Source organism: Vulpes vulpes, chromosome 3 (genome assembly GCF_048418805.1).
Source record: "Vulpes vulpes isolate BD-2025 chromosome 3, VulVul3, whole genome shotgun sequence".
Taxonomy (NCBI): domain Eukaryota; kingdom Metazoa; phylum Chordata; class Mammalia; order Carnivora; family Canidae; genus Vulpes; species Vulpes vulpes.
The window spans coordinates 149682533-149706671 of record NC_132782.1 but is presented as its reverse complement, the minus strand read 5'-3'; the positions used below and the strand labels follow the sequence as shown (position 1 = coordinate 149706671).

General features: G+C 37.8%; 1 long non-coding RNA gene across 2 annotated transcripts in view; it reads left to right on the top strand.

Annotated features, from left to right (window-relative positions):
* The window catches only part of LOC112934603 (uncharacterized), a 76426-nt gene that overhangs the window by 30051 nt on the left and 22236 nt on the right, over window positions 1–24139 (top strand). The window contains exon 4 of one of the 2 annotated variants that reach the window (XR_012000823.1): window positions 2274–4201. The exons of the other annotated variant lie outside the window; for it this stretch is intronic. This is a non-coding gene — a long non-coding RNA (uncharacterized lncRNA). Of the gene's footprint in view, window positions 1–2273; window positions 4202–24139 lie in introns of those variants that run through there. 2 annotated transcript variants of the gene reach the window in all.

Below are 24139 nucleotides of genomic sequence, written 5' to 3'. Positions count from 1 at the left end.
TTAGGCAACACTATGAAATTCAGAGAACTGTGAAAGGTAATGAGGTATTCTTCACAGAGCAGTGTACCATGTCCATTCTATCACTGAAAGAATAATGACATGAGTCAGAAAAGCTGAACACATATACATTTAAATTCCTGAAAAATGATGTGGGTTTGCAGTTATTTAATTATTTGGATATTTTGTCAATGTTTACTTGCTGACTAAGCAGGGAGCATTTTTATATTCAGCCACGTAACAGATTTATGAACATATTTCAACTTACCTGATTCTATGATAATCCAACCAACATGAACAAAGCTGGAGAAAGGGAGTTATTAATTAGGTTCTAGAATGATGAGATATAGTCAATTCTTATTCAAGACTATGAGGATTCTGTGAGCCAAAGAAATTGGCAAATATGAACCTTAAATCTGTAGAGTTAAGAGGAAAAAGGGGACATTAGATTTGCACAGCCAAAAATTAGGCCAAAAATATTTATTTATTTATTTATTTATTTATTTATTTACTCACTCACTCACTCACTCCATACCCAGCATGGAGTCCACATGGGGCTTGAATCACGACCCTGAGATCAAGATCTGAGCTGAGACCAAGAGATGGACCCTTAACTGAGAGCCACCCAGGCACCCCAGCCCAAAAAAATTTTAACCAAAAAATAAGATAGGACAAAAGCCAAAGCCAATGGGAATGAACACATAGTTCCTTGACAATTTCTTCATCTGACAATGCTAGAGGATGAGGTGATTGAGGTTTTTCTTTATAGAACAGTGGACACATGATGAGTGGAAGAGGTCAGGATGGCTAAAGGAGCCAGGAGCTGAGCAGATGATTATTGATTACTCTTCCCTACGATTGATGTTATCTAGTATTCTCTCATTAGACACAATTTAAAATATGTAGCATCAAGTTACAAATGTGGTCAATTCTTTAGTTTTTCTAGAGGGTTTTAAACAGTGCTTGACTAATTTTTAAAAAATGAGCTAGATGACTTTAGAATTCAATTAGTAATACAGAGCCACAGACTCAGAACGGGAGAAAAATTTCAAGGTTATCCACTTGCTCTCGATAATAGGAATTCTTTTCTATAATGTTCAGGTTGAGTAATAATCCAGTGTTTGGCTCTCTGTTGACGTGGTACATGTTATTTTAGGAGGTATCTCATCGCATTGTGTACAGTATTTGTAAATTTTTTTGGCTAAACAACTTTTCTGATTTCTGGCAGCATTGTGATTTATGTTTATGAGAAACCCTCTTCTCTACTAAATGTGGCCTAGTGGAACTACTTCCTAATCATGGTCCTGTCCGACCCCATCCTAAATGGGATACCAACATGACCCAAGATAGACCTGCCACCTTCTCTCTCAAATTTGAACTTTGAACACAGTGACAGATGTTTCATTTCTAGCACTGGTGCCCTGACCAGACTATTTTTTTCCCCTAAGACTGCCTACATTTTCTGCCTTCTCATTCTCCGAATGAATCTACCCTGTTTTTTCTTGTTTCCAAAACTGATTCTCCTGCATCCTGTCAATGATGTGTATGACAATCAACTGGGGAGCCTATTAAACATGAAGAATCCCATACCTCGCCCCCCTCAAGTATGTAATTTAGTAATATGGGGTATGGGTACAGGAAGTTAAATTTATAACACATCCTCTGGGTGACACTGATGCAGTCAGATTATGGGCTGACTTTTGGGAACCACCGCTCATATGATATAACTCAAATGTAAATTTGCACTTCAATAAAAATTTTCTGAAATTGGAAAAGGCTTGCTGACCACCTCATTAAATGAATGAATCCCAGTTCTTTCATTCACTCAATAATTCAACAAACAGATATTGAACATCTACACTGTGCCAGGAACCATCATGAGCCTTGGGATGTATGATACCATTAAGATTATTTCAAACTTGTTATTGGTGGGCACTGAGGCACTGAAAAAAAGAGCAAAGAGCATGTATCTGGATTTCCACATCTTGTATTCAGTACATGTCACCAGTAATCTTCAAAAGAAATGAACAAGCATTTCTTTCTGTATTTCAATATACTCCACACTCCCCAAAAATGTAACAATGTAGATTTTTAATTTCTAGGTATGTTCCTTCATGTATGTAAAAAAAAAATGGTTCTAGGTAAAACCAGAAATCTCAGCTCTAATTAATTAGTCTTGGACATAGTTCAACCATACTAATTTCTTACCATGTTTATTTTATTTTTTATTTTTTTAATAATTCTTTTTTTTTTAAATTTTTATTTATTTATGATAGTCACAGAGAGAGAGAGAGACGCAGAGACACAGGCAGAGGGAGAAGCAGGCTCCATGCACCGGGAGCTCGACGTGGGATTCAATCCCGGCTCTTCAGGATCGCGCCCTGGGCCAAAGGCAGGCGCCAAACTGCTGCGCCACCCAGGGTTCCCTCATACCATGTTTAATAACACAAGATTCTCTTCTTTTGTTGTGCTGTGGACTTGCCTCACAGTTACACACATAATGTACAGTAAAAACAACTGTATAGTTGAACAGGATATGAAAATGTTCAGAGGCTCCTTCTTTCGGCTAACAACAAAAATAACTCTATGCAAAATACTTGCTGTTAAATTAGGCTCACTCAGGTTTCATATTATTTTGGAGGGTATTTTAAGATTCTAAATTGATGGTCTCAAGTCAATTTTGAAACTTACATCCCATCTCACAAATTTTTGTTGACCTCTAAAATTTCTCATCATAAGCTTAACTAGTTGTAAAATATATAGTTTACAGAAAATTGTGAACATTAACATAAAAATTTCATTAGTTTTTGAGATGTATCCATTTGATTCCTGCCATAATCCATATAAAAATACATGAACAAACTCATTTTAACAGTCAGAAATTCTTCATTTATTTTTTCCCCTCCGAACTGCTATTTCTATAGCACTTTTCCAATAAAATTTCATCCTAGTTTAATAAATTTTTTCTGCCTGAAAGTCTTTTAGTAATCACTTTTCCTGCCATAAAAAAGATATGTAGATTGAAAAGTAATTAAAAATTTGTAACTATAAGATTGTGTTAAAATTTCTTCTGAATTGATTTTCATTACACAAGTCAATACAAAATTAACCTAAACAACATAAATAATTGTACATTTAGATAAACATAAAGATAAAATTTATTAAAAATGTATCCATTATTCAAATAGTTGGGCTATTTTTTGTTCAATAAATGTATGTATCTGTGAATGCATATTACTTATTCCTAGATGAGACAAAGCTCAGCATCAATCTCTTCTATTTTTGTTTTTATGGATGTAAGATCTGAGAAAACATACTCCCATAAATAAGTAGATGAGAATGGAGAGAGTTTTGTTTTAGCAATGTCACTCAAATATTTGAACTCCTTCCAAGTTATATGCCAAAATCACATAGTTATCTATCATCAAAAATTATTTTTAATGATCTACCAGCTGTCATCTTAATTAGGTCTACTTTCAATTTTGTTAAAGGCAAAGAATCGAAACTGATTCCAGATTTTATGACTCAGTTATTAGTCATTTATTTTCTCAATACCAACACTGATATTTTTAATTGTCCTATTGTTTGCAGCTCTGGAGATTTTTACACTTAGGGTCAATGTACCATTAGTAAGATGGTAAAATGGATGATAGGCATGCCTCTCTTTTAAAAGGAACAACTGGCATGAATATCCTTAGGCAGTCAAATTTTGGAAAGAGTACATGTGAAACTTGGGTTCTGAAGATTATTTCCTAAAAATTATTCTTATCCCCAAAGCATACATGTCCCAGTGAAAAATCTGATGGTGTAAGCATGTCTCTTTTTGAAGATAGTTACTCATCGTTCAACATCATGTGAATGTAGATTTTTCTATATTGGAACAAGAGACCTATGGTAAATTATTCTAAAATAGCTGTAAAAAAAAAATCCCCTTTCCCACATGCTGTACTTACACTGTGACATTGGCACTCCTCTTGTTGAGAAGTGGCAGTCTATTTTCCTTTTCTTTGGATTCTGAGGGGATTGGGACTATTGAGGAAATAATTCTCTATGAATTCTGAGGCTAGGTCATTAAAGATAATAAAGCTCCTGCCTGTCCACTTGGGATGTTCATCATTAAAACCCAACTGCCGTGCTGTGGGGAAGCCTGACTACATGGGAAGGCTGTGAACAGGTGTTTTGGCTGACGGCCTCAGGTGAGGTCCCAGACAGACAGCAGCCAGCATCAACAGCACACCTGTGTGTGAGGGAGCCTTTGGGGTTTCTCTGACTTCAGCCACCTGGGTTATCCGGATGTGACCGCATGAAAGACCTCAAGCAAGAACCCCAAAACTGAGGGAAATAATAATATTACCATTGCTTTAAACTACTGTGTTTTGGGATGATTCATTATGTAGTAATAATAATCAGAACAGGACCTTACAGAATTTTTTAGTAACCAAACTAAATTGACATCCAGTTGATTCATAATTTGTGGAAGTGTTACCTGATGTTGAGTGAAGTTTATTTTTGCACGTGGTGAAAAATCACAAAGTACATTAGTAGTGCATAAAGATGGCAAGGAATATGTTAATCTTTAATTTCATTAAGGAAAATATAGCTTGATTTTCATATGTTCCAATTTATTGTTGTTTAGAGTACTGCATGCATATGACATTACCCAAACGCCTTATCTTTTACTTAATTTTAAAAAATTTAGTTATATTCTCAGAGTAATACTTGTACTTAAATTTAAAATCCAAATAGTAAAAGCTTAAGACAAACAAACAAGCAAACAAATAGAAGCAAACCCCTAGCCCCTTCTCATTCTCCTCAAGCAAACTTTTATTTTTGATCTTTTTTTAGCTGCTTAATCTGGTATTTACATCCCAGTTTCTCATGCTATACTTTATTGATAGTTTAGTATTTTTGTTTTTAATTTTACAAATTATCTATTAGCTTCCTTCACTGGAAGTTTATGATTATCTCTTTTGCAAAGCCTCCTTAGCCCTAATGTTGATGCATACACTTGTTTTTCCTCCCATTCTCCCATTAGAGTTATATCATGTTTTCCTGATACATCAGTATTTATAGTTTATATCTGTATTACACTCTGATTACATTTATCCTCTTTTCACAAATTTTTGTTATGTTGTTTGGTTATCTAGGTCCCTATGACTATTTTAGCCCCAAACTTTTTCACAGACTATAAAACAGCTTTTTTTTTTAAGATTTTATTTATTTATTCATGAGAGACGCACACAGAGAGAGAGGGAGACAGAGACAGAGACATGGGCAGAGGGAGAAGCAGCAATTAATCTCATGCCTTTGAACATATAATTTCTAGGTTCCTTTCTCCCTTCCTTTCTTCCATCTTTCCTTCCTTCCTTGTCTTTCTTCCTTCCCGTTCTTTCCCCCTTTCTTTCTTCCTTCCTTCCTTTTCTTCAGTCATTTTCCTTCCCCCCTCCTTCCTTCCATCCCTCCCTCCTTTCCCTCTCTTTCTTTCTGCCTCTCTCTCTCTCTCTCTCTTTCTTTGCCTTTCCTGAGCCCATTATCTTCCTATGCCAATCAAGATTCTTTGCTTTCTAGGCCAAGGACTCTAGCTGATATTCTAGGCAGTCATTGCTAGGAATTGCCTTTCTTTTTTCTTTCCTCCTGAATTGAATTTTTTCTTAGATTTTGTCTTCCTCTTTCTTGGTCGATTTCTTTGTCTTGATGGAGCACATCTAGGATTTTGTGTGTGTGTGTGTGTGTGTGTGTGTGTGTGTGTTTACAAAGGCTGCATACAAGATAAAATTTTTGGAGATCTTACATGTTGAGAATATTTTAATTCTACATTTACTTTTGATTAAAGTAGAGCTGAAGGTAGAGTTTTAGGTTAGAAATAACTTTCTCTTAGAATTTAAAGTGTTACTTTAATTTCTGTTGATTTGCTATTACAGTTTTTCAGTCTGAAGCTACATGGATTTCTGATATTACATATATTTATATATTACTGAGACTTTCTGATGATTTGTTGCTTGAATCTTTGGATTCAGCTTTCTGAGTGCTGTTAGCCAGATTCCACTAGCCATGACATTTCCGTCTTACAAAGTGGCGTTTTCATATTCATCTATTGTCCTCGTTGTCTCATTCCCTCTTCCTCTTTCTTTGTCTTTGTGGTTTTATACCTTAGATGAGGTAGTTCAAGGTTGAATGTATGTGTTCTATCATATTCAACCTGCATTCTCTAGCTTTCTAACGTTTTTCACTTTAGAGATGTACTAATCCTGCCCTCTTATTTTTAAATCGTATGATTTTCATCATTCATCACATTACATATATACCTATATGAAAAATTAACAAAAATACATCCTTGTGTTTTCTTTTGATTCATTGATATGAAGAGAGACAGTGGTGTGCTATTAAGTGTTCATTCAGGATGAATGGACTAGGAAAACATAAAAATTGGTTTTGAAATAGTTGGAAAGACTGAAGGAGTGAGGAGGGAAAGGTGAGGTTACCCACCCACCACCTGTGTGGCTGTAGAAGCAGCAGAGGAAATGGGGTTGCCCAGAGCCCAGGATTGCTGTGCTGAGGAGTCAGGTGGGGTCCGACCACTGCTCACTGCTGTTCCGATGATCACCACCCTGTGCTGGCAGTTAGGAGCCCACAGTCTCTATGCTGCAGGAACCCAGGGGCCCACGGTCTCTTGCTTCAGAGGCTGTAGCAGCCACTGCTTCTGGAGCCAGAGCTCATGAACACTGCTCTGCTGGGGCAAATGGAGCACAATCTGCCTTTGCTGAGCAATTACACTGCCTGACTCCACAGCCTGCAGGTGCCCTGCCCCTCTCCTTGGGAAAAAAAAAAAATCAAGCCTGTAACAGTGCCTCCCATTGGCAGGACCCACTAGAAAGCAGCTGGCAAGGAAGTCTGTGAGATGTGGTTTACAGGCTCCCAGCCATCCTGCCATACAGAGGAGATTCCAGAAAGCTGTGAGCCAAATGACAAATAGCCAGCCTAGAGAGTTTAAAGGGAAAGTCAATAACTGACTTGTGAATATTACCATTTTTCTGGGTAGGCATATCTATTTGGCACGTCCTCTGAGTGTGATGCACAGCTATAAATATATTCTATATACATATTTTTAATAGAGACCTTTGAGAATAAAATCAGAGCTGCTTGTGGCAAAGAGGTTTGATAATTTTCCAACTGTGAAGGAAACTTTAATGATTATGATATTTCATTGATTATTTTGGCATTTCCAGAGTTTATCTTAGATATTGCTGGTTTTACTGACATTTTCCAGAATTTGGAGCGGGTGTACAAATTTAATAGGTTGTTAAGTGAGACTTTTCCTATTGTCTTAAATTTTCAATGCAGGCCAGAAACTGAGCACAAGAGATGTTAAATTCCTCACATTCTAAAGATTGTGAGGACAGCCAAAATTAGGTTCAGAAACCACCCCCAGGGCCAGCTAGGAAGGGGCTAGACTTGATCTACTGCCACCAACCTGCCCCTGCTTCCTATTTTTCTTTCTCCTGTCCTAAATGCACCTGACTAGAATTAACGGCCACCACTTTTTTTCTCTTTTTTTATCTTGCATATTAAAGTGAACATGATCTTTCAGGGGAATATAGCTATTTTTGTTGCTAAAATTGAAGGTGAAGAAATTCCTGTGTGACTGGCCAGAATGTAATCATTAGAAATAAAAAGGCATCTGTCTTTTGGCTTCTGTGCTCCTCCTATTCAGAGAGACTGGGAGTTCAACTCTGCCCCCCAACTACTTGCTCCTGTTTTGAAAACTCAAAGAAAAGACGTATTTATGACAGAGAATAGTATTCCTATTTACTTGTTCTTATGCCTTCTAGGCAGAGCTATTCAAAATAAAGGAATGAGTGCTGTTAAGAATTGATGTCAATATGATATTTGGATGGCTTTTGGCCAGAGGATTCATAAATGTTCAAATTCTTTCCTGTCTTGGTCATCTTTTCCTGAGGAATCTTCAAAGAGAGCATATGTGTCAGATAAACTGACCAATACAGCACAGTGACATCACACCATAACACCTGCTAGGATGTCACTCCCAAGCTCCAAAGCAGGACAAGAGAGAACTAACCAGGAATCCACAGGAAATCTCCAATCTACATATCCTGGGATGGCTTAGAAGGTCTGGAAGCCAAGAAGGCCAAAAGACTTGTTCTGACCATTTCTACCCCAATATCCAAGCCACACTTGGATCTCACCATTCTCACAAGTCGTGAAAATTCCATTAACCAGTGCCAAGGTGTGAGACATAAGGACAGCTGGAGACAGGTGTTCTATCCCAGTGCCGTCATGTGCCCTCCCTGGACCTGCCTGGGCTGCCGGTGAGTCCCCTTGCAGAAGAGAAGGAGAGCAGATAAAGAGAGGAAGGGACAGAAGGACCAAGCTTTCTGCTGGGGCAGTCAGGTTCTAAGCTTAGCCTTACTTCCCCACACTCCTAGAAGTGAGAGAGTCCAGAACGGCAGAGATTGAGGGACAGCTAGCCAGTCTTTTCCTCTTCTTACTGCGATGACCGCATCTAAGGAGAAAGAGAAGTGAAGGGCCAGATCGTGCAAGTGTGTGACTTTTACCCCCATGAGTGTTCCGCTGTGATCCCATTCAGAGACCAGAGTCTGGCCATCTGAATCAGCACTGGGATGAGGTAGGCTCGTGGGGACAGCAGGAGTGACTAAGACCCACGACGCCTCCGAGGAGCCAAAGATCCCTGTGCTGATGTTGGCCTCGTAAGTAGTCACTATGGATACTTTCAAAGTCTGAGGTTTCAAGTCTTCATGTTTTATACACAATGTTGTGTAGAAATTATAGTGGTGGCCCTGCAGCTGCTTTATCTTCTCCTCTGCTGAGGCACTTTGTGTCTGTCTAGTTGATTCCATATTTTCTAGACTTTAGGGTGCCTTTTCATGTGTTGCCCTGTGTCCCCAGTTGGACAGCGTGTTCCTGTGGAACAGGTGCCTTGTCATTCACCTTTTTGTATTTCCAGAATCCACGAGTGTTTGGCATTGAGTAGGCATTCAGTAAATTTTTGATGATGAAGTTGTCTAGTGTATGAAGGGCATTATTCAGACTTATTAGGGCTTTTACCAGAACACATTTTTTTTTTTTTATGAGAACTATCTTCAGATCTCTATTTTGAAAGTTTTTGTATTTTTCTTTCTTAAAAAATTGATATAGCATTTTCAATACAGCTTGATGGGCTAAATTTATTTTTTGCCTTTGCACTTATTCTTTTAGAAGAGCATATATTTGGAAGAAGATATATGTGAAGAGCTGCAGAGACAGAGGCCATGTCTTTCAAACTAAAGTGGTAGAGTGATAGAAAGCACTTGTCTTGGAGTGACCCAGCCCAGCTGGTTGAAATAAGAAGCTGGGATCAGTCCTCGGACAGGCTGAATGTTTTTCCGTTCTCATTATGCCCCTCTCCAGTGCTCTTTCTCAGAGCAAAGTGACAATTATAATGAGAAATACAAATAGGAAAAAATAATGGGAAGGGATTATACTTTCTTGCCAGTCAATGTGCTAAGTTATGTATATCAGCTCATTTAATCCACACAATTACTCTATATAAAACACAGTGTTATTATCTGCAATTTATAAACTAGAAAACAAGCTCAGAGGATTTGAGCAATTTGCCTAAATCCTACCACCAGTCATGGCAGAACCAAAATGGAAACACTCCCTAGTCTGGCCTCAGACTTTGACCACCACACTCCACTGTCACCTGAAGGCTAAGAAATGTTTTTGGAAATAAAAAAGGAGGGAATCTTGGAGACCAGGGATGGCCTACGATTTAGACAACTTTGGAGAAGTTACCCAAACCATCAGAAATCTGACCTTAAAATATGAGAGTGGCAATTAAGCCAACTGAAGGTTTACCTAGAATTTAGGTTTAGAAGTAAATGAGAGACACTTTCAGTTGAACTTTGAGATTGACATATTTTGCTTACTGTTCTGCACAATAGTCATTCTCTGCTGAAAAGAATAACTCACTCGTATAAAAGAATGACCTGGGATTGACTTATTGTCAGAAACACTAAAAAAGTTATAATAAACCAAGACAAGTTATTTTGAAGGCAGCAAAAACCTGGGACCTGGTGAGGTATTAGCTTTTTTAATATATGTATATAATTTCATTTACATTGTCTAGAGCATCCATTTTTGTGTTTTGCTTTTTTCTTGTTTTGGAATAGTGAATGGAGTTATTTTAACGGAGTGCTAATGTGGTGAGTGCCAGGTGAAAAATTCAATTGAAATGCTGTCACGAGATTCTTTTGTTTTACTGACAGAGGTGTCATGTTCTCTTGATTCCTGATACATGGAGTGTGAACTGATAAATAGTTTAGAGATGAAATTGTCAGTCACCATTATCACACTGAAGCAATTATCTTTTCTGGTGGCTTGCACCACCATGAAATCCAAGTTTTGGATTGGTCACATACATACTGTTTTTCTCTTTGCTTCCAAAACTTGGATTTCATGGTGGTGCAAGCCACCAGAAAAGATAATAACTTTTATATTTATAATATAAATATATATATTTATATATTTATAACTTTTATAGTTATATATAGTTATAGTTATATATTATAGTTATATATAATATAGTATATAGTTATATATTTATATATTAGTTATATATTTATAACTATATATTTATATATTTATATATTTATATATATATTTATATTTATTTATTTATATATTAGTTATATATTTATAACTTTTTTATTGTAAAAGTGCTTAGGTCAGAAAAGTAAGGTTCCTAAGGGGCCTGAATTAGGCAGTGGGTAATTGTCTGCTACGTTCGAGATTAGCGAACAGGAAGGAAGGCAAGAAGAAGGGGGCAGATTGGATGTGGGTCCACCTGACTTCAGGCTTCAGGCTCCCTTACAGATGGAGGTCACACCAAGGCTTTGATAGAGACCCTACTAATATGTACACACAGCCATATTCTTTTGTAAAATTCGTGCAAGCTACTTAACTAAATCAGTTAAGTCTGCTGTTTCTTCCTGCCCTGACTTCCATTAAATTCCTCCTTCCTTTGGGTGGTTTTGGAGAGACCTCAGACATTGCTTGAGATCTACCTAAGAAAATTTGAATGGAGGGGCGCCTGGGTGGCTCAGTCAGTTAAGCATCTGCTTTCAGCTCAGGTCATGATCTCAGGGCCCTGGGATCAAGCCCCGCATCCCCGCATCGGGATCCCTGCTCAGCGTGGGGTGTCTGCTGCTGCTGCTTCTTCCTTTTCCTCTGCCCCTAACCCCACTTGTGCTTGCTCTCACTCTCAGATAAATAAATAAAATCCTTAAAAAAAAAAAAGAAAGAAAACTTGAGTGGAGAATACATTTTGTTTTATTTTTTTTCTTTAATCCTTTTTTTTAAATTAATTTTTATTGGTGTTCAATTTACCAACATACAGAAAAACACCCAGTGCTCATCCCGTCAAGTGTCCACCTCAGTGCCCGTCACCCATTCCCCTCCAACACCCGCCCTCCTCCCCTTCCACCACCCCCAGTTCGTTTCCCCGAGTTAGGAGTCTTTATGTTCTGTCTCCCTTCCTGATATTTCCCAACATTTCTTTTCCCTTCCTTTATATTCCCTTTCACTATTATTCATATTCCCCAAATGAATGAGAACATACACTGTTTGTCCTTCTTCGATTGACTTATTTCACTCAGCATAATACCCTCCAGTTCCATCCACGTGGAAGCAAATGGTGGGTATTTGTCGTTTCTAATTGCTGAGTAATATTCCATTGTATACATAAACCACATCTTCTTTATCCATCATCTTTCGATGGACACCGAGGCTCCTTCCACAGTTTGGCTATTATGGCCATTGCTGATAGAAACATCGGGGTGCAGGTGTCCCGATGTTTGTTTTAGTTTAGTGAAATATATTTATGTGATTCCCATCATCACTTCGCATAGATTTAAGTTAGTACTTCCTCCTTCTAGGATAGGAATAGCTTCCAGGAATATTCCTATTGTCCATTCTGCCAACCTGGTTGATATGACTCACAGGTATGTGACCAAAACAATATGAACATGTCTTAAGGGGCCTAGCATCTGATGTACGTGTGTAGTGGAGAAACAAGGCTTGAAATACATGGAGCCAGAAGCTAGTCTAGAAAACTTTTTTTTTTAAAGATCATATTTATTTATTCATGAGAGACACAGAGAAGAGGCAGAGACACAGGCAGAGGGAGAAACAGGTGCCTTACAGGGAGCCTGATGTGGGACTTGATCCCAGGACCCCGGGGTCACGCCCTGAGCCAAAGGCAGACGCTCAACCGCTGAGCCACTCAGATGTCTGTAGAAAATTGTTCTAATCATCAGATATGTAAAACTGTAATTGGAGCATTTGGTTTCTATCTATAATCCTACCTGTCAGGAATGTACTAAATAATACAGCATGTAAGTTAATCACATTTTTGCTTTTTTTGGGGGGGAGGGAAATTGTGTGAAAAAGACTTTGTCAGAACTCTGTATTTGTGGGACACATGTGTAGTATTTCCACAAATGGTGCTTATAGTAACCATATACAGAAGAAACTTTAGAGAGCTGTACTGGCTATTTACTCTCATATATCAAACTTTCCCAAACTTATTGGCTTAAAACAAAAATCATTACTCTGTTATTAGTGATTTGGCCTGGGCTCTTCTAAGATGGCTTATCTTATTCCATGTGGTGCTTGCTGGACATGAACTTAAGGCTGGGATCTCAGCTGTGGTGGCTAGTGCTTTTTCCTCTCCCCCTAACAGTATTGATCCTCCACAAAGCCAAGGTTGGTTTGTTTCCCGAGTGAGAGCATGAGCCAGGTCTCTTAAGGTCTGGGCTCGCGTCACTCACACAATGTCACTTCCATTAATCAAAGGAAGTCACAAGGCCAGCCCAGATTCAAGAAGTGGGGAGACAGGCATTTTTACCTTGAGGTGGGAACTTATGGTCACTTTTTTGTACTCTACCATGTAAGATTTCCCAATTTGACAAAAATTCTGATCATTAATCTAGTGATAGGAAGTTGTGAATCTGAAAGAGATCACTAAGCTATCAATAATAAAAAAAAAAATCAGTCAACAGCACTAGGGGCAAATCTGAATTACCATTCTGTTCTCTTTCTATAAAATAATATTAGAAAAATTGTTGTTATGTGGCGAGACAGTCAAAGAGTAAGGAGCCGGGGGATCCCTGGGTGGCGCAGCGGTTTGGCGCCTGCCTTTGGCCCAGGGCGCGATCCTGGAGACCCAGGATCGAATCCCACATCAGGCTCCCGGTGCATGGAGCCTGCTTCTCCCTCTGCCTATGTCTCTGCCTCTCTCTCTCTCTCTCTGTGACTATCATAATTAAAAAAAAAAAAAAAGAGTAAGGAGCCGGGAATATGGTGGGTATGGAGAGAAGGATCAATAAAATATGTCTTGAGATCTAGTTGAATTTGTATTTGGTTTATATAAAACAGATATCAGCACCATGCTTGGGAGTTCATATGGTCTGGGTTTGGGTGAGTTAACATTACTTTAACAGTTGAGAGATTTGGGGTAAGTTACCTCTTGCTTTGAGAATCAGTTTTTCATCTGAGAAAAGGAGTAATACAGATTTCTTCATATTTTTGCAGCTGTTAATGTGCTAAATAATGTATTAAAGTGTTTAATATTCCCCTAGTATATAGCAGGCAGACGGTGGTAACACTTGGATCGAACATGCCCACTGTGTCTTTGGTCCTGTTCTTAGAACTGGGGTTATAGCAACGAACAAGACAAAATTCTCACCCTCAAGAAGATTTCATTCTAGTGAGGGTCTTATGTCTAGGAAGACACTGACTCACTTCTGAGTTTATATCCCAGGCTTCAGCAAATCTTCATTCTCCTTCTTAGCATAAAGACATGAATAAAATAATAAGGAAAAATACTTGGAGCAATAGTCTATGGAGATTTTGTACATTTCCTACTTAAAAGTGTGCATTAATTGATCAAAAAGAGTTTAAAGAGAGGAGATGCTGGGAGTTCACATGTAATGAACTTGCCCAAACCGTAAATGGAGGCTAAATTATTTAGGATTACTCTAATCCGGTTAGCTAGGAAAATTGGATCTCTCTCTGTCACATTTAAAAGAAAGATTCTTATCGAAGGCAAGCTGTTCCCTTGTTTTCTTAGTATCCTGGAGAATTAAAAGAAAATCTAATTTAGGAAAGCTTTTCTGTCTTAAAAAAAAAAAAAACACAACAACTCAATATGTTGAAAAGGCAACATTAAAAATGCATTCCCTATCTGAATCACAATTATATTGAAAATATCAAATATTGAGTTTGTATGCATTTTCTTTTAGCTTCTACTTTTTCTATAGAAATAACATTACAATATGCATTAAGCCTATTAATTTATTTTTCTCCTAGAGATGAATACATTATCCTCATGCAGTTGCTTGGCTGGAGGAGGGAGGAACCCTCAATTTTTTTTTTTATTGAAGTTATAATTTCAAGGGGGAGCACATCTTAAGCCTTGTCTATCTTTAAACTTGGGCAATTGGTTTTGTGTGTGATTAAATTGTGTTTTTGAACATAGTAGGAATACTAGAAAACTAGATTAACCTCTCCTTTATTTTTAATTTATCTGTAAAGCCTACTAATGTTCTATGGTTATAGAAATTATATTTCTTTCAGTTTTACAACATGGATTAATAGCAGTGAAGGACACAGTTATGTTTGTGGAGATGTGGAAAGTTGGCTTATTGACTAACATGGGGTATTAAAAAATACAACATAGTTAGAAAACCCCATTCTCAAAAGTTGTCTCCCTCTAACAGTAGTTAGGTGTTTTTGCTTATTTTCACATATAATCCAAAGTTGATTGTGTACTGGAATTAAATATTTGTTTTCATTTTAAAAACACATCCTTTTCTGTTCTTATCCAAAATATGGCTTAATATTTCAGCTAAGCCATTCTCCAACTTCCACTTTCTATTATTTTTCCTACCTGTTTCTTAACACATAAGAATTCTTCTCCCTTGAAGTATTTTTTTTTTTTATTAAGATTTTATTTGAGAGAGAGAGAGAGGGAGGGAGGGGCAGAGGGAAAGGAAGAGAGAATCCTTAGCGGACTGCACTGAGTGTAGACCTGGATGTGGGGGCTCGATTTCAGGATCCTGAGATCAGGGCTTGAACTGAAACTAAGAGTCAGACCAACTGTGATGGGAGCCATGCAGCCGCCCCACCCTTTAGTATTCTTAATTCTTTGGAAGCTAATTCCCTATTGCTTTGGACTTTATTTTGACGGAGTTTTGACCAAAGATAAGCATGGTTGGCTTCACTTCTCTAAACTGAGACTAGACTATCTTAAAATAGTAACTTCTGTTATGGGGTTGATCTTCTTTCCCCCCATCCCTTCTCAAATACTGTTGAAGTCATGCATTATGAGCCAGGCTGTGCATCCTTTTTTGTATTCACGCTAATTATTCTCCAGTCCATTTCAGCTATAGAGATAGATGGTTTAAATCTCTATATTTGAATTGCTTTCAGTTAGATTGGTTAATTCTCTTTAACCTTTCAGTTACTGTCAGCTCCTTTTTATAGAATGTATTTTCTTCTATTAAGGGAATATTGCACAAATAGCACAGATCATTTAAAAAGTGATAAATTGAACTTCCTCAAATGAAAAACATTTGCTCATTGAAAGATATCATTAAGAAGCTGAAAAGATATGTCACATACATCTGACAAAGGACTTGCATTCCAAAATATATCAAGAGAACTGACATCTCAGCAAATACAAACAAACCAGTAAAAAATAAATAGAATAATTTGATCAGATACTTCTCCAAAAAGATATACAAATGGTGTCACTAGTCATCAGGATAATGCAAATTAAAACCACAATGAGGTACGATGATATAAAATGAAAATTAGCCAGTAATACCAAGTGTTGGTGAGGAGGTGGAGCAATTGGAGCTCTCATACCTTGTTGCTGGAAATACAAAATAGCACTGCCATTTTGGGAAATGGTGCTACAGCTTCTTATAAAATTAAAAATATATTTATCATAAAGCTGAGAAATTCCACTCCTAGTTATTTACCCAAGAGAAAGAGAAATGTATACAAATGCTCTTAGCCACTTATACAAAATATAAGAAAGAAAAAGAAAAAAACCAACCCACATGGCCATTAGCTGCTGAAAAGATAAATTGTGCTATATTTACACAATGAAATCCTACTCAGCAATAGCAAGGTCAAGAACTACTGATACATACAATAATTTGGCTCCATCTTAAAAACATCACTCCAGCTGAAAAAAGAGAGACACAGAAGGCTTCATTTTGTATGATCACATTTATGTACAATTTTTAGAAAAGGCAAAACTGTAGTAACAGAAAGCTGACCTGAAAGACCTGGGCAAAGGGATTTATCTCAAAAGGGTGTTAGGGAACTTTTGGGGAGATGGAAAATGTCTTCTGTCTTGAGAAAGGTGGTGGGTAAATACCTTTACACATTTGCCAAACTTCATTGAACTCTACTCTTAAAATGAGTTATTATCTATATAAGTTACACTTTAATGAAGCTGTTAAAAAAGAGAATGCTTATTTATCATAAATAATATGGAAAATACAGAAAGCTATAAAAATAAAAATTCATTTCCTATGTAATATAACTACTATAAATATTTTTTAGTAAAGCTTTATTTGAAGAGTTGAATACTGCAGAAAATGCAAAATCATACTCGTACAACTCAATGAATTTTCACAAAGTGAATATGCACATATAACTATGACCAAGCTAACGAACCAGAACATTACCTAGCACTCCAGAAACATGTCTCCTGTCTCTTTCTAAGCAGTAAATCCTCAAGTTAGTAACACCAGAGCTTAGTTTTTGTCTGTTTTTGAAATTCATATATGGAATTATTTTCTTTGTGTCTACTTCCTTTAGCTCAAAACTACCTTTCTAAGTTTCATCCATGTTGCATGTAGCTCTGGTCCATTCACTGTTATTGTTTCATAGTTTCCCATTGTATGGACATGCCCAAACTTACATATCCTTTCTGCTGTGTATGGTTATTAAATTATTTCTAGCATTGGGTTCTTAAAAGTAGGATTGCTATAAACATTCTCGTATACGTCCTTGGACGAACAGTACATATATCTGTCAGGTACGTTCCTAGGAATGAGATTGCTGGAGTTTAGAACATGCATATGTGCAAATTTATAGATATTTCGAAATAGTCTCCCAGTGTGGTTGTACTAAGTACACTCTCACCAGCAGTGTATGAGCATTCCAGTTGACGCACATAGTGATATTTTGATGTATTGTTCACAGAATTATAGAGCAATACCTTCTGGTTTATTTTAAAAATTTTATAATTTTTAATAAAATTTGTCTCATACGGTATTCAGATATTCGAAACTCGCTCTTTGAACTTTTCTTCTACTTAACCTCACAACATAACCGTGTTAAATATTTTCAAGAAATATTATTTTTAATGGCTGCATAATATTTGATTCTAAGGTTGTTGTTATCTCCCACCACTATTGTCTGAATTTAATTTTCTTCAACTCTACAACAGTAATAGTCATATCCATATAGAGGGGTTTTTATAAAAAAAAAAGTAATAATATAAGGTAGTACTTTACATAATATATCTTTTTAAAGATTTTATTTATTTATTTGTGTGTGTGCACAGGTTGGGGGAGGGACCAAGGGAGAGACAGAGAAAATCTCAAGCACACTACACATTGAGTGGAGCCAATGTGGGGCTCAATCTCACAACCCTGAGATCATGATCTGAGCCGAAATCATGAGTCTAAGGCTTAACTGACTGAGCCACCCAGGAGCCCCACATGATATTTGACATATGATACATGTTCAGCTGGTTAGTTCCTGTCCTATTCCAGCATCGTGTTCATCTTCCTTAACGGGGGAGGATAAATCAAATACAGTAAGTAGATCTTTAATTTCTTTCATTAGAGCTTTATAGTTTTCTGCGTATAGATTTGTTAGATTGATCCTTAAGTATATAATTTTGGGAGGTGTTATTGTACGTGTAATGTGTTTTTAATTTCAAATTCCAATTGTTTTCTGCTGTTATGTAGGAAAGCAATTGATTTTTCCATATTAACTTGTATCCCACAACCTTGCTATAACCACCACTTATTATTAGTTGCAGGAGGCTTTTATTGTTGTTGCTGATCCTTTGAGATTTTCTACATAGACAATTATGTCATCCGTGAACAAAGACAATTTTCTTTCTTTATTCTCAATTTGTACACCATTTTATTCTCTTTTCTTGTCTGACTGTACGCTGGGTCTCCGAGAATATTGATATTGATAGGAATGGTGAGAGGGAACATGTTTGCCTTTGTTCCATTCTTAGCAGGGAAAACATCCAGTTTCTCACCAGTAAGTGTGATATTAGCTGTGGATTTTTTGCAGATATTCTTTATCAAGTTGAAGAAGTTCTCTTATATCCTTAGTGTGTGAGAGTCGGATAATGAATTGGTGTTGGATTATGTCAAATGCTTTTTCTGCATCAATTGATATGATCATATAATTTTCTTCTGTAGCTTATGTGATGGATTACATTAACTGATTTTCAAATATTGAACCAACCTTTGCATACCTGGAAGAAATTCCTTGATTATGGTTTATAATTCTTTTTGTTCACTGTTAGATTAGATTTGCTAATATTTTGTTGAGGGTTTTGCATCTGTGAGAAATCTTAGTCTGTGATTTTCCTTTATTGTAATCTCTTTATTTGCTTTTGGTATTAGGGAAAGACTGGCTTTATAGAATAAAGGAGGAAGTGTTCCATCTGCTTCTGTTTTTTGGAAGAGATTGTACAGAATTGATATCATTCCTTTATTAAATGTTTGGTAGATTCACCAGTGAAACCATCTGGCCTTGGTGCTTTCACTTTTGGAAGGATTATTACTGATTCAGTTTCTTTCACAGGTATAGCTAGGCTTATTCAGATTATCTATTTCTTCTTATCTAAGTTTGGGTGGTTTGTATCCTTCAAGGAATTAACCCATTTCATCTAAATTATCAAATTTGTGGGCATACAGTTATTTAAGGTATTCCATTATTATTCTTTCAATGCCCTTGGGCTCTGTCATGATGATCCCCCTTTGTTTCTGATACTAGTAATTTGTGTACTGTCTTTTTATCTTAGTATGGCTAGAGGTTTGTCAATTTTGTTGATCTTTTCGAAGATCTTTTGTTTTTGTTGATTTTCACTATTCTTTTCCTGTGTTAGATTTCCTTGCTTTCTGCTCTAATTTTTATTATTTCTTTTCTTGTGCTTGATATAGAATTAAATTGATCTCCTTTTTCTAGTTTTCTAAGATGGAAGCTTAGATTATTGATTTTGACCTTTTTTTCCTAATGTATTAATTTGACGCTATAAATTTCCCTTTAAGCACTGCTTTTGTTGCATCCACAAGTTTTTTTTTTATTGGTTATATTTTCATTTTCATTTAGTAAAATTTAGTTATTTAAATTTCTCTTGAGATTTATTCTTTGATTTGTGTGCTATTTGGTAGTGTGTTGTTTAATCTTCAAATGATTTATGATTATCCTGCTGTTTTTCTGTTTCTAATTTGTGTTTTGGGGTCTGAGAACACACTTTGTGTGACTTCTAGTTTTTAAATTTCGTTAAGGTGTATTTTATAGCCAGGAATGGTGAATGTTTCATGTGAGCTTGAAAAGAATGTGTATTCTATTGTTGGATGAAGGATTGCATAAACCTTAGTGAGATATAATTAATGGTTTCATTTAGGTCAAGTATATCCTAAAAAACTTTCTGCCCACAAAGGTAAATGTTATGCTCGGATAACAGAAAGTACCTCTAGGACTTCTGGTCACCAAGAAGGTGGTTACCATGGAAGGAAGGCAAAACCAAAAAACTACTGAAACCAGGTGCTCTTATGTGAAGGAGTTATTTCATTTTGTAGATTGTTATCATCAGTTCCCTGAAGAACTTTTACTAAAATGGGTGAGCAACTAAGTTAGGGATCTTGTCTTTGGTTTTGAATGCTGCAGGGTGGAAGAGAATGTTTGCATTGATACAGGACCTGCAGCTCACGGTTGAACAATCACAAATATTTATAATTTACACATAGGGAGTTATTCCTGAGAGAACAGCTCAGCTGGAGAACTGGATACGAGCCACTGTAAGGTCTGCTTACATTGACTAAGGGAACTGCCCAATCCCACCCTAAGTGCTAAGTGGAATGCTGCAGATGAAGTAGTTGATACGCTTCATATGCAAGCCATGTAAGACTGACTTTATGATAATTAGGATATGTACCTACTGAACATGCCATTTACGGTTAATCCTGTGATTTAGGAGGCTTCTTTTGCACGGGTGCCCAATATCACTTTACTGCTGCAAAGTCAAGCAACAGCCTTATAGAATTTGCTCTTTCAGTTTCCCCGTATGGGTCTCACAGATACTAATAAAAACATTAAGTTAATTAACAATAGAATGCAAGGAGGCAGAAGAGAGAGTCTAGGGACTCCTTGCAGGAAAGTGAAGATTTTTACACTGTTATTAAGAAATGGAGTGGATAAAGCAAATGTTGATAGAGGGGAAACAAAGAGGAAAAACAAAAGTCATAGGAATTATCCCAGCAGGTAAATGGTTATTAAGAATGGGTTGAATAAAATGCATAATGATGGTGTTAAAAGGTAAACCGAGGCATATCAAAACTTTTGAGTTTATTTTTTTATTATTTTTTAAAGATTTTATTTATTCATGAGAGACACACACACAGAGAGACAGAGACATAGGCAGAGGGAGAAGTAGGCTCCCTGTGGGAACCCAACGCTGGACTCGATTCCAGAACCCTGGGAGCATGCCCTGAGCAAAAATTTTGAGTTTATATGAGTAAAATCTGATTTTGAATCAAGCAGTCCCAAACCAGAAATGGTAGGAGCACTACACAGACTTTATTTTTTATTTTTGTTTGTTTAGGGGAAAGATTTTTATGAAGTGCAGAAGCAAAGCAAGGAAATTATTTGATTGGCTATAGGTTAAGTGGTTGCCTTATTTGGGAAGGTCTGGTGGGCTGCTGGTGATTGGTTATCCTCAGTTTTTAATTTCTTAACCTTTGAGGCACTACAGTCTTGGGTTTTGGTTTGCTTACTACAACGGCATTAAAGACATCTCGGTGTAATGGCCTCTTCACTAAATTAATTTTAAAATGGTATTAAAATAAAGGTCTAACTACAATGTCCTTAAAGTTGGGTGGGCCAAAGGGGCCCCCAGCTAGCTCTCCAATATTAAAAGTTTCCAAACAGGTTCCTCAATTTACTGCGGTTTGGAGAAAACTAAAAAAACCAGAAGGCAGGAGGGCAGACAGGAGGGCAGTGGAAACTACCCTATTAAAGGAATGCCCACAGGCTCCTATCCCTATGGAAATCACTATAGGACACGTTGATGCCCTACAGAACTCCTTGCCAGGTTCAGAGAGTGATTGGAATCCCTACGCAGATATTCCCACGTGCTTGTTACGATGGCCACCTCGGTCCATGGAAGAGTGGATGTGAGGGTACTGCAGCAATGCGAGGATGGCCTTGCATTAAATCTAGACATAGTCCTCTTATACCCTCTGAGGCACAAAATGCTAGTGAGAGCTGTTCTGTTTGCCAGCAGAAGAGACAGAGACTGCAGATGGCTCCGTGGCAGATTCCCTGGTGGGAAGGCCCTGAGCATTCCTGGCGAGTCACACCGATGCTAGTAGTCCTGGGGGCTACAAACGGGTTGTGACAAGAATAGACACTGGCTCTGGATTGGGCTTTGCTTACCGGGTGGTACGTGCAAATGCTCAGAGTGCTATAAAAGAGCTGGAACAGAAGATACTGCACCAATTTGGACCTCTGAGTCATATTTCTTCAGACCGAGGAACACACTTTACAGCTTAAAATTTCCAACAATTGGCAGAGAGATATTTTCTTCAGAGTAATAGCCTAATAGAGAATTGGGACGGGGAATTCAGACGTCAGTTGTCTAATGTGGGGCGGGGGTAGATCTAGGCATGAAGCACTGGCTCGCACAGCTTCACGAGTGTGCTCGCAGTGAACAGAAGTGGGTCCGTAGGAATGTTCCCACTGGTGAGAGTCCTCTGTTTTTCTGGTTTATCTGGGGAAGACTGAGAGGAGGAGGATGCTCCTATGAACATGCGATTCGTGCCAAACTGGGAGGATGCGGGTATAACGACTACATTTTTCTTTCTTCTCCACATCATCTCAGTTTTATTTTTTCTTTAATACAGTAGTCATAGGACCAAAGCCTCAGTTAAAAATACTGGAAGCAGGGGTGATTCCTAAGCAAGAAATTGTATTTTTAAACCTGTATGTCAGAACTCCTAAGAGCCTGAGGGGGTGGGTTGTTCCTTCACCTCATCTGGCAAAATTAAGGGCTAACAATGAATGTGGCTCTCCTGCCTGCTGGTAGAAGTAGCCTCCTAGTTCTGCACCTGCATCTAGTTCTGTACCTCATCTGCATGGATGAGAGCAGACTGAGGGGGAAGCACTTGCTAGGCTGGTCCTGCTGCCTGCAGTCAGACTAGCACAGCGGCTGAACCTAGCATTCCTCCCAAGGGTGGAAAAATTTGAGTGTAAATGAAGAGAAGAAGGAATGGTAGCTGAGGATAAAGAAATGAATAAATGGGTTATTTAATGAGGGAAATCGAATACATTAACACTCTAAAAGAAGCCCAGAGCAAAAGATGATATTGTCTCTTAGCTCAATTATACCAGATGCTTGAAAGATGAAGTCATATGTTGCTGAGACCACTCCTGCTTTTGGAACCTGGCAAGTTTGAATAGAAGCCTGAAAACCTGAAAGGCCTTGCCCTGGGAGGCATGTTCATACAATATGGTCATGGACTGGACTAATTATTAATGACTGAGCGGAATTCTATTAATGAGACATTATCTTTTGGCTTTTATGATGTTTTTGCTACAAGGGGTCATGACCTGTGATCAGGAGGTTGGACTATGACATAAAAATAAATCTATGTTTGGTCTTTGCCCCTGTTCTGGACAGAGATCTTCTAAGACCCTTGGGATCTCTGGAGTGTTAAGGGTATCTTTTTTTTTTTTTTTTTTTAAGATTTTTAAACTTATTTTAGGAGACAGCATGGCGGGGGGTGGGGGGCAAAGTGAGAGGGAGAGAGAAACCCGAGTAGGCTCTGCTGAGAGCAGAGCCTGATGAGCGCTTAGTCTCATGACCCTGAGATCATGACCTCCAGAATCAAGAGTTGGAGGCTCAACTGAGGTGAGCCACCCAGGTGCCCCAAGGGTGTCTTTTTGTATATTAATGAGATGCCTGGTAGCGGGGAGGAGGAGCCCCTAGACAGCCTCAGGATGGGGGCTGGTTTTCAGAAAGACCAAGGCTTGGTTAGAGGGTTAGAACTCTCAGTTCCATCCCCATCCTCTAGGGAGGGGAGAGGGGCTAAAGACTGAGTTAATAATCTATCATACCTATGTGGTAAAACCTTCATAAAAGACCCTAACTGAAGGGGTTTTGCAAGCTACCAGACTAGTGAACACGCATGCTGGAATGGTGGCATACTTCAGCTCCACTGGGACAGAAGCTTCTGCACGCAGGACTTCTTCGCCCTTGTTCTGTGTGCCTCTCTATCTGGCTGTTTGTCTATATCCTCTGTCACATCCTTTATTACATAATAAATTGGCAACTATAGGTGCATGTATTCCTGAGTCTGTGAGCTCATTCTGGGAAATGTTGAACCCGAAGAGGGGCCATGGAAACTCTTGATGAATAGCCAGCTGGTCAGAGGTATGGGAGGCCTGGCTTTCTTTTCTTTTTTTTTTTTTTTGTTTTTTGTTTTTTGTTTTTTGTTTTTTGTTTTTTGTTTTTTTTTAGGCCTGGCTTTATGACTGACTTTTGAAGCGGGATCCCTCTTGTGGAACTGAGCCCTTAACTTAAGGTGCTAATTCCAGGTGGTCAGTTAGCCTGGAACTGAACTCTAGGACACCCCATCGGTGCTGGAGAATTGCTCAGCGTAGAAAAATCCCACAGAGCTTTGATTCCTTCCATTCAACTGTCTCTCCAGATTTTACAGTTGGGAGTTGGCCCTGAGACCTCATTTCTTTAATAAGAAAATCCAAGAAAAGTTGTTGATTTTTAATTTGT